This window comes from Triticum urartu, chromosome 1, assembly GCF_003073215.2.
Source record: "Triticum urartu cultivar G1812 chromosome 1, Tu2.1, whole genome shotgun sequence".
In the NCBI taxonomy this organism is placed as follows: domain Eukaryota; kingdom Viridiplantae; phylum Streptophyta; class Magnoliopsida; order Poales; family Poaceae; genus Triticum; species Triticum urartu.
Genome location: NC_053022.1, coordinates 114,155,887 through 114,173,044, shown reverse-complemented (window position 1 = coordinate 114,173,044; position 17,158 = coordinate 114,155,887).

Sequence of the window (17,158 nt, the reverse complement as noted above, 5' to 3'; positions counted from 1 at the left end):
CGCGACAAGAAGCAAGGAGATGATGATCATGACGAAGATGACGAGTCCGGTGAGCACGAGTTCCAGAAGGCTATGGAGGCCATGTGCGTTGACATTGTCGCCTCGCTGCACACTTCTCACCGCCAGCTCAAGCAGTGGGCGCGTGAGATCACAGCAGCGGAACCATCACTCGATGCTCAGAGGCCACTGAAGTGGACCAACACGCCTATCATTTTCGACGCCGAGGACCACCCTGATCGCACAATTGCGGTCGGGTGTTTGCCGTTGTTGGTCTCACCAACAATATGCAACCTCAAGGTGACGAAGATGCTAGTTGACGGCGGGGAGGGACTGAAATTGATCTCGCCCGTTGTGATCAAAAGGCTGCAGATTCCTGATGGAGACTGTCAGTGTCAAAACCGGCGGATCTCGGGTAGGGGTCCCGAACTGTGTGTCTAGGATCGATGGTAACAGGAGGCAGGGGACACGATGTTTACCCAGGTTCGGGCCCTCTTGATGGAGGTAATACCCTACGTCCTGCTTGATTGATATTGATGATATGAGTATTACAAGAGTTGGTCTACCACGAGATCGGAGAGGCTAAACCCTAGAAGCTAGCCTATGGTATGATTGTTGTATATGTTCTCTATCGACTAGCCTGGCCTCGGTTTATATAATGCACCAGAGGCCTAGGATAACAAGTTTCCTAGCCGAATACGCCGGTGGGGAGGAGTCCTTGTCTTGATCACCAAGTCTTGTGGAATCTTCCATGTATGCGGCAGCTGTCCAAACTGGCCCATGAGTATACGGCCATGGGGGTCCTCGGCCCAATCTAACAGATCGGGAGATGACGTTTTGAGTACCCCCTAGTCCAGGACACCATCAGTAGCCCCCTGAACCGGTCTTCAAGCTAGGGACGCTCCTCAATTCTTCCAAACTGTTCTTCATCTTCGGTTGTCGGTCTTGAAAACCGGTTCAACAAATCTTCTCATCTTCGATCTTGAGGATCGCCGAAATGCATTCGACGAGTTTACACATCAGGTATCCAAGGAGCCCCTTTAAGTTTCCGGCCTTTATCAATGCCTTATTATTTTATGCCACACCTCGTGTTTGAAGTTGTTCCCGGGCGGTAGCGTCCTCTTGCGTCCGAGCTCCAACGCTGGACTGCATTCGAGGTATCTTTTGCAGCCGAGCACCAACGCCGGACCGATTCCCAGCTCTAACGCCAGAATGTATCTGAGCTCCAATGCCGGACTATGTATCCGAGCTCCAACACCGGACTGTATCCGAGCTCCAACGCCGGAAATGCCCTCTATGGAGCCAGCCACTAGCGCCCGAGCTTTATGCCGGACTGCTTTCGAGGTGGTGCACCACCCCGAATGTGGGCCGATTTTTGTCAATATTTTTGATTGGTGCAATTTATTCTCTGCCGAGATATATAGCCAGTAGCCCTCAAGGTGCGTATCGGTCTAAAACCTGAGATGCACATGAAGGATGACATAAGACCGCCGATCCCAGTAGCCGCTGAGACTTAGGTTGATTTGCAAAATCGGCCTGAGGATCAAGTCCTAGCTCGGCAGAATACTTCAGGACACTAAAAGCGGCGTGCTAAGACCTCGAGACTCAGGTTGGGTGCGGCCGACCAACCTGAGGATCAAAATCTCCTCGAAAACTATATTGCACATAAAATTTTCTGCATTGGACAGGCAATGCAGTAGCCCCCGAGACACTGGTCGGGTGGCAACACTAGATCAGGGGGTCGATATGCTCCTTTAATATTTTTAAATAATAATCCCGAAGCCCAGTAGCCCCTGAGCCTTAATGCGGGCAAGGGTGGCTCACCGGACCATTGGCTTTACGTCACAAATTATGTGTAATGACTCTATGTATCCAAGTACTTTACGTCATTTAATGCTCGGATCCGCATTGTACAAAACTTTGTTGACCGACCATTGGCTTCCACCTCCTCGGCCAGTAGCCGAGGAGTGTTTGTCTTACTTTATAAAGCCTTTATGAGGGCAAATATTTACGACAAACAAGGCAATCTGGCCATACGGTTTTATAAACAAAGGTACACGGAGAGATATGTTATATTACTTGTTTAACATAAGAAATGTCTTCCAAAGAAAATAGTCCCGCTATCGGTTCCTTTCTTTGGGTTGTCATTCTAAGCATGATCATGAAACCTCAGCTCTAATGTAAGAGCAAAATATTGAGGATTTAGTTTGGGAGGCTAGTTACTAGCCCCCGGTAGTGTTCGGCGACAGTCGAGGTCAAGCCGTAAACACTTCGGCCATTGTTATGAATGGCTCGTCATTTAACACAGTCGTCGGATCGCTAACCAGTTTACGCTTATTGTGACAGTCAGTTTTCGTCTTTCTCCACTAAGGTGCTTAACCATGTAAGCTAGAAGCACAATCGTAGTGGTTCTCCCTTTGCACGCCTAGCCAAACAAAGTGGAACGTATGAAGCAAGTGCAGGAGCCGGGCAACCCAACTATTGACCGAAGACACAATTCGAAACCGATGCATATATAGCAATATCCGAGAATGTTTTTGCCGAATCTCTAAAGGTGTCCGGCGTTGCACTGCAAGACTTGTGCTGAAAACACACAAATAGTTTAAAAGTGCCAAAAGCTTGGAAAACCAAAAAACGTCAGTAAAAACATGACATCCGAACAAGATCAAGTGTTCGGTGCCAATCCGAAAATTGGTCTTAGAAAAAAAAGAGTGCTTCTGTCATGCTTTAACATGACACATCCTATCTCAAGACTCCAAGTGGGTCAGCCTACGGCTTCAACCTCCTATCCCGAAGGCGGAGTACTTCTCATTAGGCCAGTTTAGCAAACTAGACTCTAGCGGCTTTGAGAGAGAAATTAGGCTCCCCGGCTAGTGACCGCACACTCGTGTCGAAAAAAGGAGTGATGAATAATAATAGTAATAAAAACTTTGCAACAACTAAGAAGAAGAACACTTATTATAAAACGGCTCATATAAATTTAAGAGCCCCCAAGTGACTTGGGTAAAAGAATTTTATGTATAATGATTGTATGTACCGAAGTACTTATATCATATCTTTGTTCAACCAAACTTTAAACGCGTCTTAACCGACCGTCGGCTTCTCCCTCTTCGGTCAGGGACCGAAAAGTGTTATGTACTCCACCTGTCGAGAATATCGACAGTGTTTCCGATAACCAGGCAACCGGGCCATAAGGCTGTAACAGACAAAGCGCGCTCAGGGAACTTATGCTATATTACAGACGAGGTGTAAGAAGCATCTTCGAAGAAAATAGTACCCCCACTGATACCTTTCTTCGGTGCTCATTATTGCTATGAGACTTGTGCAATAGATTTTTTGTACTCATGAGTTCCATTGTGTGCCGACCATGATTGAAAACAATAAGAGCGCTAGCTTTCGGCTTCACCCAGTCTGAGGTCAGAGTTCGAAGGACCCGGTCGTGACAATCGCAGAGGTGCTCCCTTTACTCCCTAGTTGAACAATCGGGAATGTAGGGGTAAGCACAGGAGCCAGGCAACCCAGCTTGCAAATCGCTTAAGTCAATATGGTGCATATTGTGGCGTAATACACGAACAAGGAACGAAGCCATACAAGTATAATCATATGCAAGAGGAAAAGCTTCATAAAGGAAGCCCCCAAATAAACGGGGTATTTGAATATGTGTGTCACAAACAAAGTTTGGACAAGGAAATTTTTTACAAGAAACTTTTTCCAAAAAAGTATAATGCTTGGTCGAACCGAACACAAGTTAAAAATTAAAACTTTGAGCATGAAAGCGACTTAGCTGGCTAATGTGTTCGGTATTGATGACGCGGTCCGAGCTTGATGCAGGACAAGGTTCCATCCCCCAAGCCGGTCCCGAGGTGGCGGAGCGGAGAGCTCGACACGCCGAAGTGGTGACATAGCACAGTCAATGCAGACCGGCAGAGTGACGACGAAGTCCCCGGATCATTTTCCTGTGCACAAAAAATAGTGCAAACCAAAGATAATAGTAATAATAATAATTAAGAAAATCGTTGCATAATGATTAATTTATGCAAAGTGAGTAATAAAAGAAATATGGCCTGGCGCCGAAGTCAATGTCGATGCAGGGCGTCGGCGTGATGCGGTAAAGGCGTGGCAAAGCCTGAATTCACAGGTCGGTCCGAGTTCCGGATGCGGCGTTCGCCGGACTATGTACGGAAATTGACCGAACCACCACGCGACCGTCATTAATGCGGCCATCATTTTATAGACCTGTGAACAGATGATGGACAAACCAGAGTAATAATTCCTTGGGAAAAATAAACCCAAACAAGCGAAAAATACTAGGATTAATAGCACCTAGTTTATTTGTTGTAGCAATCCGAAGAAAGGTGATTCCCAAAATTGGGACTCGATCCGCACACCCATTGCCTGATGGGAGGTAAAGCTACGGTATGGCGATGCTGGCAAAGGTTGGCTCGCCAAGGCAAAGCCCTCGGTCCAGCTAACATGACAGAGCTGGTCGACTAGTGACGCCGAAGTCTCCGGAGTAGGTTGATGAAGAGATGACGAAGCCCCCGGTCCAGCCGAGATGTCGAAGCCTCGATGTCAGCCGATGAGTCGAAGTAGGTCGGCGTGATGGAAACCAGCTTGAAGAAGCAATAGTGCGGCCCTGCCAATGCAGGTCGTGACGTGGTCGATGCCGGCTTGATGAAGTGACCGTGCGGCGATTCCGGTATGCTCGCTCTGTGTAATCCGTGGGGCGGCGATGTTGGTGATGATTTATCCTTCGCGATGCCGGAATCTTGTTCGGCTTGCCGAGATGATGATCTGAAGAAGTTGAGCTCAGCTCAACAAAGTGACGACGTGTCTAGCGCAGGTCGGCAGCCTTGGAGCAATATTGCCGGACTGGTTTGACACCAGCATGATGATGAAGGCGACCTCAGGGGAGGCTTAAAAATTTACGGGCACATGTTTAAAAACAACGCACAATACCCTAGAAAAGAATTCCTCTAAAAAGGTTGTCCAATGTCACGTTCATAAAGAAACATGAATTCAGGTTGGATCCGTATTCGCGCAGAGAGCGGATCCGAAAATTGATCCACTCATCGGAAGGTTCCCGGAGTTTGAACCGTCGGATCGAGCTGAAATTTGAAGGGGCCGTAGATATGGGAATTCCGCAGTAGATGAACTGTTGGATCTTCCAAAGGACCTCTGAGCTAGGCTCTGGAGACCACTCCCTAAACTCGTCCAGATTCCCGTCCAGAATTGACAGGGCTCTGGTATATCGTAGATTGTCGGAGATTCCTCCATCGGAACTCGACAAAATTTTGCATGGCTGTTGTAGATTCAATTCCGCACAATTCCACCAAAGGGATCGTGAAAGCGATACTCTAAGAGGTGCTGGAAGCGGATACAAGTTTGCTGTTCGGAAAAACAGCACGGTCGCCTGAGGGCAATGTTGACGTTGAGCCCCCGAGCTCCATGGATGATTCCTCCATGATCTTGATAGAGATCGGAGTTGATGTTGATGAAGGCCCTCATCGGAACATGACGATCGGAGGTTGGGCACAGTCCTTGGTCCAGCCAAGGTGACCAGTCGAGCTGGTGACGAAGATGCCGAAGTCGCAGTTGATCTGCAGGCGAGCCATCGATCCTTTTGCCGATCACACAGCGGAACTCTCAATGAAAGCACCAATGTCGGTGTCAAAACCGGCGGATCTCGGGTAGGGGGTCCCGAACTGTGCGTCTAGGATCGATGGTAACAGGAGGCAGGGGACACGATGTTTACCCAGGTTCGGGCCCTCTTGATGGAGGTAATACCCTACGTCCTGCTTGATTGATATTGATGATATGAGTATTACAAGAGTTGATCTACCACGAGATCGGAGAGGCTAAACCCTAGAAGCTAGCCTATGGTATGATTGTTGTATATGTTCTCTATCGACTAGCCTGGCCTCGGTTTATATAATGCACCAGAGGCCTAGGATAACAAGTTTCCTAGCCGAATACGCCGGTGGGGAGGAGTCCTTGTCTTGATCACCAAGTCTTGTGGAATCTTCCATGTATGCGGCAGCTGTCCGAACTGGCCCATGAGTATATGGCCATGGGGGTCCTCGACCCAATCTAACAGATCGGGAGATGATGCATTGAGTACCCCCTAGTCCAGGACACCGTCAGAGACCTCGAAGAGACGGGCACGTTTTAATGGGTCAAACCGGGGAGGAGTCAGCCGAAGGGTAAGGTCACGCTGCCCGTGACATTTGGAGACGAGTTAAACTATAGGACGAAGAGGACTGTTTTCGATGTAGCCGAGATCCCCTTGCCCTACAACGGGGTCCTCAGCCGCCCGGCACTAGCCAAGTTCATGGCGGCGGCGCATTATGCCTACACACGCTGAAGATGCCGGGGCCGATGACCATCATCACCGTCCCCTCCGACAAGAAGGACACACTAATCTACGCCGACCAACTCTACCGGGAAGCAGGTGCAGCGACAACCGCCAAAGCACTCGCTCCTACCGCTGGAGCCCCGGCAGGGAAGAGGACCAGCAAGACCTCTCGCACCCACTCCGGCAAGCGCACCTCTTCGGAGTGTTGTGCCCCTGTCGAGGATGTGCCAGAGAGCTCCACCAGCAAGAGCAAGAAATCCAAAGCTGCGCCACCAGAGACCAAGAGGATGTCCATCGAGGAGGATGGCACGGGAGGAGCTTTCACCATAAGCTCCACCCTAGACAACAAATAGGAAAGCGCGCTCATCACCTTCCTGCGGGCGAATGTCGACGTGTTTGCATGCCAAACATCCGACATCCCCAGCGTTCCCAGGGAGGTGATTGAGCACCATCTTGCTGTCTGTCCTCATGCGCGACCCGTCAAGAAGAAGGTCAGGAAGCAAGCTTTGGAACAACAGGAGTTCATCATGAAGGAGATCAGGAAGTTGGAAGCGGAAGGCTTGGTGAGAGGAGTACTCCATCCGATGTGGTTGGCCAATCCGATGGAGGTGCGCAAGGCAAATGGGAAGTGGAGGCTGTGTATTGACTACACAGATATCAATAAGGCTTGTCCCAAGGACCCTTTCTCATTGCCGCGCATTGACCAGATTGTTGACTCCACGGCCGGGTGTGATCTGTTATCATTCCCTGACGCCTACTCGGGGTACCACCAGATCTTCATGACAAGAGAAGAGGAAGAGAAGACAGCGTTCATCACCCCATGTGGCACGTATTGCTTTTTACGGATGCCTTTCGGGTTGAAGAGTGCTGGCTCGACATTTGCAAGGGCAGTCCAGATTGGTTTTGAGCCCCAGCTACATAGAAATATGGAAGCTTATATGGATAACATAGTGGTTAAAACCAAAGACATGGCGACACTTATACAAGATTTGGAAGAGACGTTTGCGAATCTGCGCAAGATCAACCTCAAGTTGAACCCTGAGAAGTGTGTCTTCGGTGTTCCGTCCGGCAAACTTCTCGGGTTCTTCATGTCACAGCGTGGGATCGAGGCGAATCCAGACAAGATCAAGGCTATTGAGCAGATTAAGGCGCCCAAGCGGATCAAGGACATGCGTCGGCTCACTGGTTGCGTTGCCGCCATGAGCATATTCATCTCCAGGTCTGCTGAGCGTACCCTTCCCTTTTTCAAAATCTTGAAAAAGGCGGAACCAATGGAATGGACCCCAGAGGCCGAAGCAGCGCTACATGATTTGAAGAAATACCTCTCCTCTACACCGATACTAGTTGCGTCCAAACCACAAGAGCCGTTGCTGCTATATCTGGCGGCAACGAACCAAGTGGTCAGTGCCACACTAGTGGCATAGAGGGAGGTCGACGAAGAGGCAGTGACAACGGCAGGACTGACGGATGGCAAGCCAGAGCTCCCCCCGAGAGGGCCTGATGACGGCAAGGCAAGGCCCCCAACAGGGTCTGACGCTGGCGGGACAGGGCCTGCGCAACCAGACGAAGTGCTGCAGAAGAATAAAATGATGCAGCACCTGGTTTACTTTGTCAGCTCCCTCTTGCAGGGGGATAGGTCAAGGTACTCCGGTGTGCACAAATTGCTCTTCGGCCTCCTTATGGCCTCGAGGAAGCTGCGTCATTACTTCCAAGCACACGAGATCACCGTCGTCACCCGCCTCCCGTTGCAACGGATATTGCATAACCCAAACGCAACCGGGAGGATTGTGGAGTGGGCCGTGGAGCCGTCAAGCTTTGGTTTGAAGTTTTAAAGTACTTCGACAATCCAGAGCAGAGTCTTGGCAGAGTTCATTGCCAAGTGGACCTCAACGCCCGATGAAGAGATCCAGGAGACCACCCTCCCCGGCAAGGAGGCAAGTTGCAACTGGATTATGTACTTTGACGGGGCTTTCTCTTTGCAAGGTGCCGGTGCTGGCGTGCTTCTCGTCGCATCCTCCGGAGAGCACCTCAAGTATGTAATACAGATGCACTTTCCCAGGGAGATGTCCATGAACAACACTGCTGAATACGAGGGGTTGCTTGCCGGTCTCAGGATCGTGACAGACCTCGGGATCAAGAAGCTCATCATTAGGGGTGATTCGCAGCTTGTTGTCAAGCAAGTCAACAAAGATTATCAAAGCCCATTGATGGAGGCCTACGTAGATAAGGTGAGGAAGCTGGAGGAGCGCTTTGACGGTATACAGGCGGAGCATGTTTCTCGAGTGGAGAACGACATTGCCAACTACCTGTCGAAGCGCGCCGCCTTCAAACTACCTGTGGAACCAGGTACTTTTGTGCTTCGGCTGAGTCAACCATCTGTTGAACCATCAACAGGGCAGAACAAGCGAAGGAAATCAGGCCCCGACAAGTACTTTCCTGCCAAGCTCCCAGGAGCCGCCGGCAAGGATGTTGCCGTGGACACCGAGCCAGCCATGGGGCAACCGACTTCGGCGGGGCGTCAAGTCCTAGCTGTAGAGACAGCTGCTCCCATGGCAGAGGAAGTGCCTTTTGTCCTTGCCGTCGAGCCTCTCAGGCTCCGGCATGGCACAACATACCATCTGATTCCTCCAAACAGGGGAACTCCCTAAGGAGCAGGAAGAAGCGGGGAAAGTAGCCCGTCGGTCTGCCATGTATCAGTTTGTCGATGACGTCCTGTACAGAAAAAGACCAAACGGTGTGAAATTGAAGTGCATTCCCCGGGAGGAAGGACTGGAGTTGTTGGCAGAGATAAACGGAGGCATATGTGGCTCCCACATAGGGTCAAGGGCCCTTGCCGGCAAGGCATTCCGGCAAGGTTCCTTCTGGCCCACTGCCCTCCAGGATGCAACGACACTAGTAACCAAGTGTGAAGCGTGTCAGTTCCATTCGAATAAGCTTCATCAACCAGCTCAAGAGCTCCAAACAATCCCTCTTTCCTGGCCATTCTCGGTCTGGGGGCTCGACATACTGGGCCCCTTTCCCCGTGCTGTCGGGGGCTTTGAGTACTTGTACGTTGCAATCGACAAGTTCAAAAAGTGGCCGGAGGTGGAGACAATGAGAAAGGTGACAGCACAATCAGCCATCAAATTCTTTAAGGGGCTAGTCTGCCGTTTCGGTGTGCCAAATAGAATCATCACCGACAACGGCACACAGTTCATGAGCCACGCCTTCATGCAGTACATCCAGGACCTCGGCAGCAAGGTCTGTTTTTCTTCTGTTGCACATCCACGGAGTAATGGCCAGGCTGAGAGGGCAAATGCTGAAGTGTTGCGAGGCCTTCGGACAAGGACTTTTGACAGGCTACACAGGTGTGGACGACGCTGGATTGATGAATTGCTGGCGGTTCTTTGGTCAATTAGAACGACGCCAAATCGAGCCACCGGTCAAACACCCTTCTCCCTCGTTTATGGGCAGAAGCAGTTCTCCCCACGGAACTCACATACGGGTCACCTCGAGTGCTCGCTTATGATGAGCTTGAGAAAGAGCAGTTGCAGCAAGATGACGCAACGCTCCTTGAGGAAGATCGTCTTCGGGCGGCTGTACGAGGAGCACGCTACCAGCAAGCCTTACGCCGTTACCATAGCCGCAAGGTTCATGCCCGGAGATTTGAGGAAGGCGACCTTGTTCTTTGGCACTTTCAGTCAGCCAAGAATTCCAACAAGTTGACGCCGAAGTGGGAATGCCCTTATCAGGTAATACGAGTCACCAGGCCTGGCGTAGTCCGCTTCGAGACCAAAGATGGCATTCCAGTGAGCAACTCCTGGAACATCGAACATCTTCGCAAGTTTTATCCATAAGGCGCAGTTGCCGGGCCCCCCATCAAACCACCTTTTGTACAAGCCTTGTCGGCAAGGCATGTAACCCTTTGTACAAAGCCAGGCGCAGACCCCGAGCATAAATAAATGAAGCACTGGCGCCCTAAGTTTTAACATGCATGCTAGGTCGAATCTCTCCCTTGGTTAGGGTTGATAGTGCTTAGCGGAGGCTAACCCCTAGATACAGGTTGAGTGTGCGTCACTCTGTTCCTTTCCGTCCCCTTTGGTTCGCAAGGTACATGGACATTTCTACTGAGCTATTGGGAAGAAAAAGAACAAGCCGGCGCTCCGGCCCCGGCAAACCAAGGTTGCCGGGGGCTGCAGACACAAGGATCTAACCGCGGCAAGCCAAGGTTGCCGGGGGCTGCAACGTCAGATACGTTTTTCTCCCCCACTTCGTGCACCCGTATGAACCTTGAACGTATAAGGCTCCGCTCGCTCTCGTACCATCTTGCCCCCTCTGTCTCGTGTCCGAGAACTCTACTTTGGACCGGAACTTGGTTGTGATGCGATGGGATGAGGGCGAGCGAAAGGCCTAATCCTACTCGGCCCCTACCTCCGCCAAGAGCGTGAGTGTAGTCGGGCCATAGAGCAGGAGGACGGTGATTATATTATCTATTTTGGATGTTAATGGGTTTTATTTTACACTTTTATATCATTTTTGGGACTAACCTATTAACCGGAGGCCCAGCCCAAATTGCTGTTTTTTTGCCTATTTCAGTGTTTCGCAGAAAAGGAATATCAAACGGAATGAAACCTTCGGGACGTGATTTTCTCAACGAACGTGATCCAGGAGACTTGGAGTGGGCGTCAAGAAACAATCGAGGAGGCCATGAGGCAGGGGGCGTGCTTACCCCCTGGGCACGCCCTCCACCTTCGTGGGCCCCTCGTTGCTCCACCGACGTACTTCTTCCTCCTATATATACCCATATACCCTGGAAACATCAGAGACGGAGCCAAAACCCTATTTCTACCACCGCAACCTTCTATACCCGTGAGATCCCATCTTGGGGCCTTTTTCGGCGCTCCGCCAGAGGGGGCATTGGTCACGGAGGGCTTCTACATCAACACCATAGCCTCTGTGATGATGTGTGAGTAGTTTACCTCAGACCTTCGGGTCCATAGTTATTAGCTACATGGCTTCTTCTCTCTCTTTTGTATCTCAATACAAAGTTCTCCTCGATCTTCTTGGAGATCTATTCGATGTAATCTTCTTTTACGATGTGTTTGTCGAGATCTGATAAATTATGGGTTTATGATCAAGTTTATCTATGAACAATATTTGAATCTCCTATGAATTATTTTATGTATGATTGGTTATCTTTGCAAGTCTCTTCGAATTATCAGTTTGATTTGGCCTACTAGATTGATCTTTCTTGCAATGGGAGAAGTGCTTAGCTTTGGGTTCAATCTTGCGGTGTCCTTTCCCAGTGACAGCAGGGGCAGTTAGGCACGTATTGTATTGTTGCCATCGAGGATAAAAGATGGGGTTTATATCATATTGCATGAGTTTATCCCTCTACATCACGTCATCTTACTTAAAGCATTACTCTGTTCTTATGAACTTAATACTCTGGATGCATGCTGGATAGCGGCCGATGTGTGGAGTAATAGTAGTAGATGCAGAATCGTTTCGGTCTACATGTCACGGACGTGATGCCTATATACATGATCATACCTAGATATTCTCGTAACTATGCTCAATTCTATCAATTGCTCGACAGTAATTCGTTTACCCACCGTAATACTTATGCTCTTGAGAGAAGCCACTAGTGAAACCTATGGCCCCGGGGTCTATCTTCCATCATATTAATCTTCCAACACTTAGCTATTTCTATTGCCGTTTATTTTACTTTGCATCTTTATTTCTCTTTATCATAAAAATACCAAAAATATTATCTTATCATATCTATCAGATCTCACTCTCGTAAGTGACCGTGAAGGGATTGACAACCCATTTATCGCGTTGGTTGCGAGGTTCTTATTTGTTTGTGTAGGTGCGTGGGACTCGAGCATGATCTCCTACTGGATTGATACCTTGGTTCTCAAAAACTGAGGGAAATACTTACGCTACTTTACTGCATCACCCTTTCCTTTTCAAGGGAAAACCAACGCAGTGCTCAAGAGGTAGCAGACGACAAGGCCTGTTGCCGGGATACCATGTTTATCTTAAGATAACGAGGTCGCGTTCCTCGGTGTGGCCCTCGCCCATGCGCAAACGAAACCCGGAAAACACCCTTCCTTTCATTCATATGTTGCAAACAAGTACAATTCATACGGAATGGGTGCACGAGCAAGGGGATTACAAAGTTTGAAATTTAATAAGTGCCCGCAGGCTTACAAACTAGAAAAAATAAGTGCCCCGTGATCCCCGTTCTTGCCCTTTTCCTCCCAGATGCGGCAGGTGAAGGAAAAAAGGAGGAGAAGGGGAATGCGCCGATGGAGAGCTTGACGAGGGAGGCCTCGGCAGAGCGCACGGCGGGGGGAGGGGCGACGCGGTTAGTCGGAGACAAGGTCGACGTGCCCTCGCTCGACGCTGTCGTTGTTGCTGTCCCTGTCCTCCTCATCACTCCCGCTTGAGGAGGAGTCTTCATCGTCGGAGGAGCTCTCCACGCAGTACTTCAGGTGAGTTCCAGAGTCTCCAAAGACCTTGACGGAGAGCAGGCCGTTCTCCATTAATTTGAAATAGAGAACGAGCCCCGCCGTCAGGCTGTGGATACGAGCGAAAGTCTTCCATCCGTGGCGAAGGTACATGACGTGAGGGGCAGGAAATTCGATGTCGACCCGCGTGCCGCCGTTCCTGCAGCCCCTCATATGCAACCTCAGGGTTTGGGGCGGATCGAGCTCCATCTACCGAGCGAATGGCGCAGGGAGACGAAGGAGGTGGTGCGGTGTCTGACGCAGCCTGATGAAGAACTCGCGAGGCTGGTCCCCGACGTGGCCCTCCAATGGGGGAGGCATCGCTGGCGGAGGCAAGGCCAGTGCGCCGCCCCGTCCCCTCTTCCCCGAGCGCCACGCCGGCCTCGGCCTCGCCCCCTTCCTCTCGTGGCCGGCTCCGCCGCCGCGGGCTTTTGGGAAGGAGGGACGCGCTGTCGAGTAGAGACCCTCGCCGCCACCGTCGAAGGACCGACGTCCCCTTTCGCCATGGCAGATGAAAGAGCAGAGCCGAGGTGGAAGGAGAGGAATGTTGAAAGATTATGGGGTGCCATCCCCCTCCCCCTTCTTATAAAGGGGCGGGGTCGGGACTCGGCCGCCCCACTCAGCCAATCCGACCATCGAGGGCGCAGAGAATCGAGGCCGACCCGCTACCCCAATCAGCAGCGACCCGTTTCCCTGCCTCGTCATTCAAGGCCTGCACCCACCGCCTACCATCTTCAGAGCACGGGGGACACATGGTGGGCGAGTGTAAATCGAGGGGACGGATGAGACGGCCGTTCTCCACCCCGTGGTCGTGGGGCGCGGGCGCCTTGAAGACCATGACCCGAGCCCACTCAGTAAATGAGCCGCGCCTCTCCGTTTTCCTCCTTTTATGGGGAAGGCACGAGCCGCCTCTTTACCATGATGTGACGCATGCGTGCGGAATCCGCCCCACGCATGACCCCAACGTCACGCATGACCCCCACGTCGCGCGTTCAACGCAGGTCGTGGGGAAGCGCAGCGGACGGAGAAGTTACTGTAGTAAAAATCCGCCCCACCTGCCCATGCACCGTTCTGGGCCTAGCCCAACAATGCGTCGCGCTTATGTGTGGCCCAGGCCCGGGGGCTCCCGTCGGTGTACAAAAGTAGGGGCTCTCCTTTTGCACCCCTTTACTTGTGCACAGGCAGTCAGAGCCGCACCCACGGCCACACTAAGCAGGGCAGAGGAGGGAAGCCGGAACACACGACAGCTAGAGCAACGCCAAGACGAGGGACACAAAGAGAGCAAGAGGGCGAGGTGGAATCCCCCGGCAAGACCCTTGCTGGGGCGGCTTCCGCAGCCCTGAGAAGATCCTTGCCGGGGCAACTTGCCCAATGCCAGCAGAGCGCCACCCTTGAGCCCAAGGGGTTCCAACACCATCAACCACATTGGAACCAAGGCTCGGGAGGCACCTCCGTGGTGGCATGCATATCTTTGTAGAAACCATAAATACACAAGATCAGACGAGAGCCAGAAAACGATGATCCTTGGCGAGATCCTTGCCAAGGAAGTCCACGAGACCCCCGGCAAGATCCTTGCCGAGGACGACCGCGGTGCCGCGGCAAGACCCTTGCCGGACCCCCGGCAAGGCCCTTACCAAAGACACCTGCGGGGCTGCAGCCAGGCCCACGCCTGCCAAGACTCCACTGATGATGATATAGACATGGGGTAGGGTCATAGGCCTGACCTATATGTCCTATCCAAGGTCACTGTCATAGAAGCAAAGAATCTCAAGAGACCACATGGAGGGCCCAACAAAGGTGTCGAGTGCAATCCACTCGACCGATCAGCTACTCGGAGACCCCTCCTTCCTGAAGTCGCTCGACCAATCGACCACTCGACCATACAAGAATGCACTTGACCTATTGAAGACCAGGAGTCATCTGGAACGGCAACGGATGAGCGTTCACTCTGTAATCTTTAAGGCCATTAAGGCATTTAAGGATGGCGTTACCAGTAACGCCTCATCTTTATGTACATTGAACCCTGTGTAACGAAGGGGAGCCGGGGTCCTGGCGCACTCTATATAAGCCACCCCCTCCTCTGGGACAAGGGTCCACACCCCCTGTAACACACACATACACACACATAATCCAGTCGACCACCTCCGGGCACCGAGACGTAGGGCTGTTACTTCCTCTGCGAAGGGCCTGAACTCGTAAAACTCATGTGTACAACTTCGCCATAGCCAGGATCTTGCCTCCTCATACCTACCCCCCATTCTACTGTCAGTCTTAGATCCATGACAGTTGGCGCCCACCGTGGGGCAGGGGTCTTAGCGACTTTTTGGTGGAGTTGCAATTTTTTCCGATTCTCATCATCATGATTTCCGCTGGCGGACTGGCTAAGGGCCGCGAGATCCGTCTCGGCGCGCTCATTTTCGTTGCCGACGACTCCGCTTGGCTTTAGGAAGCTCCACTCGACATCGAGGCGCTTCCCGTCTGTGGGGCGATGCACTTTCGCGCATGCGTCTGTGGCATCCTTCTCCGGTAGCCGTCGATCCGGTATCGGTTGGCTCCTATGGTGTCCTCGCCCCCCGCTGTTCGCCGGCGCAAGCGTTCCGGTCGGTTGCGGCTCCAGTGGTGGGTGAGACACGTGGTGGCCCGTCAGTCGGCCACCCCACAAGTCACGGCAATCGAGCCCGACGAAACTCTCTACGGCCTATTTGACTTGTCGACTGGCTCCGTTGTGACTGAATCCGAGTGCGACAGCAGCAATCCCACGGCGGAAGTCTTGATGGTCAACGGACCATGCAGTCCCCCTGGCTTCCCCCATGACAACGGTGGTGATGGCGGCGGCGATCCGTCACACGTTCACGAGGAGTACTGCCCCGAGCCCCTTTCTTCACAGCAGAGGGAAGAGCTTCGCTGCCGCAATATGGATGCGCTTCACACTCCTATCGTTGGAGAAACCCCCGAGGCCCGGGCCTTGGAGGAGGCGCGCCTTGCCAACTTGGCTGAGTGCACTCGACTGGAGAACCTTCAGCATGCTCTCGACGAGCGTGCTCAGCAGCGGATCCTTGAATCCGGTCGATGGCAACTTTTTCCACCTCAAACTCAGGTATACCGCACTCTGATTCGAAATCTCACAGCTGCAACCCGAATAGCAGAGTCAATTCAGCCTTCCCAGTCGGAAGCTGGCAGAGGTTTGATGCAGATCCGGGCCTTGCTCCGAGTAGTCGGAGAGCAGAACACAGCAATGTCTCAGTCACGAAATAGGATCCATAGCAGGTCTGTGATGGCTGATACAGTTTAGTTGGCCCATAGCCCAAGACCGCCCCCGCGGCGTGAAGGACGTGGGCACATGCAAGATCAGTACAAAAACCACGAGCAATATGATCACCGACTTGGCCACGATGACCGTTGTCGAGTGCCCACGCCTCCTCCGAGGAGTGGGTCATATGTGCCTCGGCGGCATGATGATAGGCGTCCTCACAGTGGCGAGCGAAGAATACCAGTCGACCCAAGGGAGCTAGGCTTTGATGCGAGATCTATTCTCATTCAAGGTCTGGTTGACAGGAACAGAGCACACAGAGAAGGCCATGACAGAGATTACCCGACTGGCAGCAGGGTGCACATTTCAGGTCCCGAGTGTTTCAGCAGAGCCATCAGGGCCGCAGTGATTCCTCCCAACTTTAGGTTGGCGACTGGAGCCAGCAAGTTTACTGGTGAGTCTAAGCCTGACACTTGGCTTGAAGACTACTGAGTGGCTGTACAAATTGGTGGTGGCAATGATGAAGTGGCCATGAAGCACCTTCCTCTGATGTTGGAAGGCTCGGCCAGAGCATGGTTGAACCAGTTAGCACCTGGCAGTATATTTAATTGGGAGGAACTCGCCCGAGTGTTTGTTAGGACTTTTGAAGGTACTTGCAAACGGCCAGCGGGGTTGACAGAATTGCAGCATTGTGTGCAAAAACCGAATGAAACCCTGAGAGACTATATCCAGAGATGGATCACGTTGCACCATACAATGGAGAATGTGACAGATCACCAAGCAATGTGTGCCTTCAAAGAAGGCGTTAAGTATCGAGAGTTGAATCTGAAATTCGGTCGGACAGGGGATATGTCCCTGACTTGGATGATGGAGATTGCCACCAAATACGCTAACGGCGAAGAATAAGACCGACTCCGGAGTGGCAAGCACAAAACAGTCGCCGAGGAAACCGGAGGAGGGAATTCCAGTCGGAAACAGAAGCGCAAGGCCGAGCCAGCTGCTCCTGGTGAAGCCTTAGTCGTGGCTCAAGGAAAGTTCATGGGGAAGCCCAAAGGGCCCTGG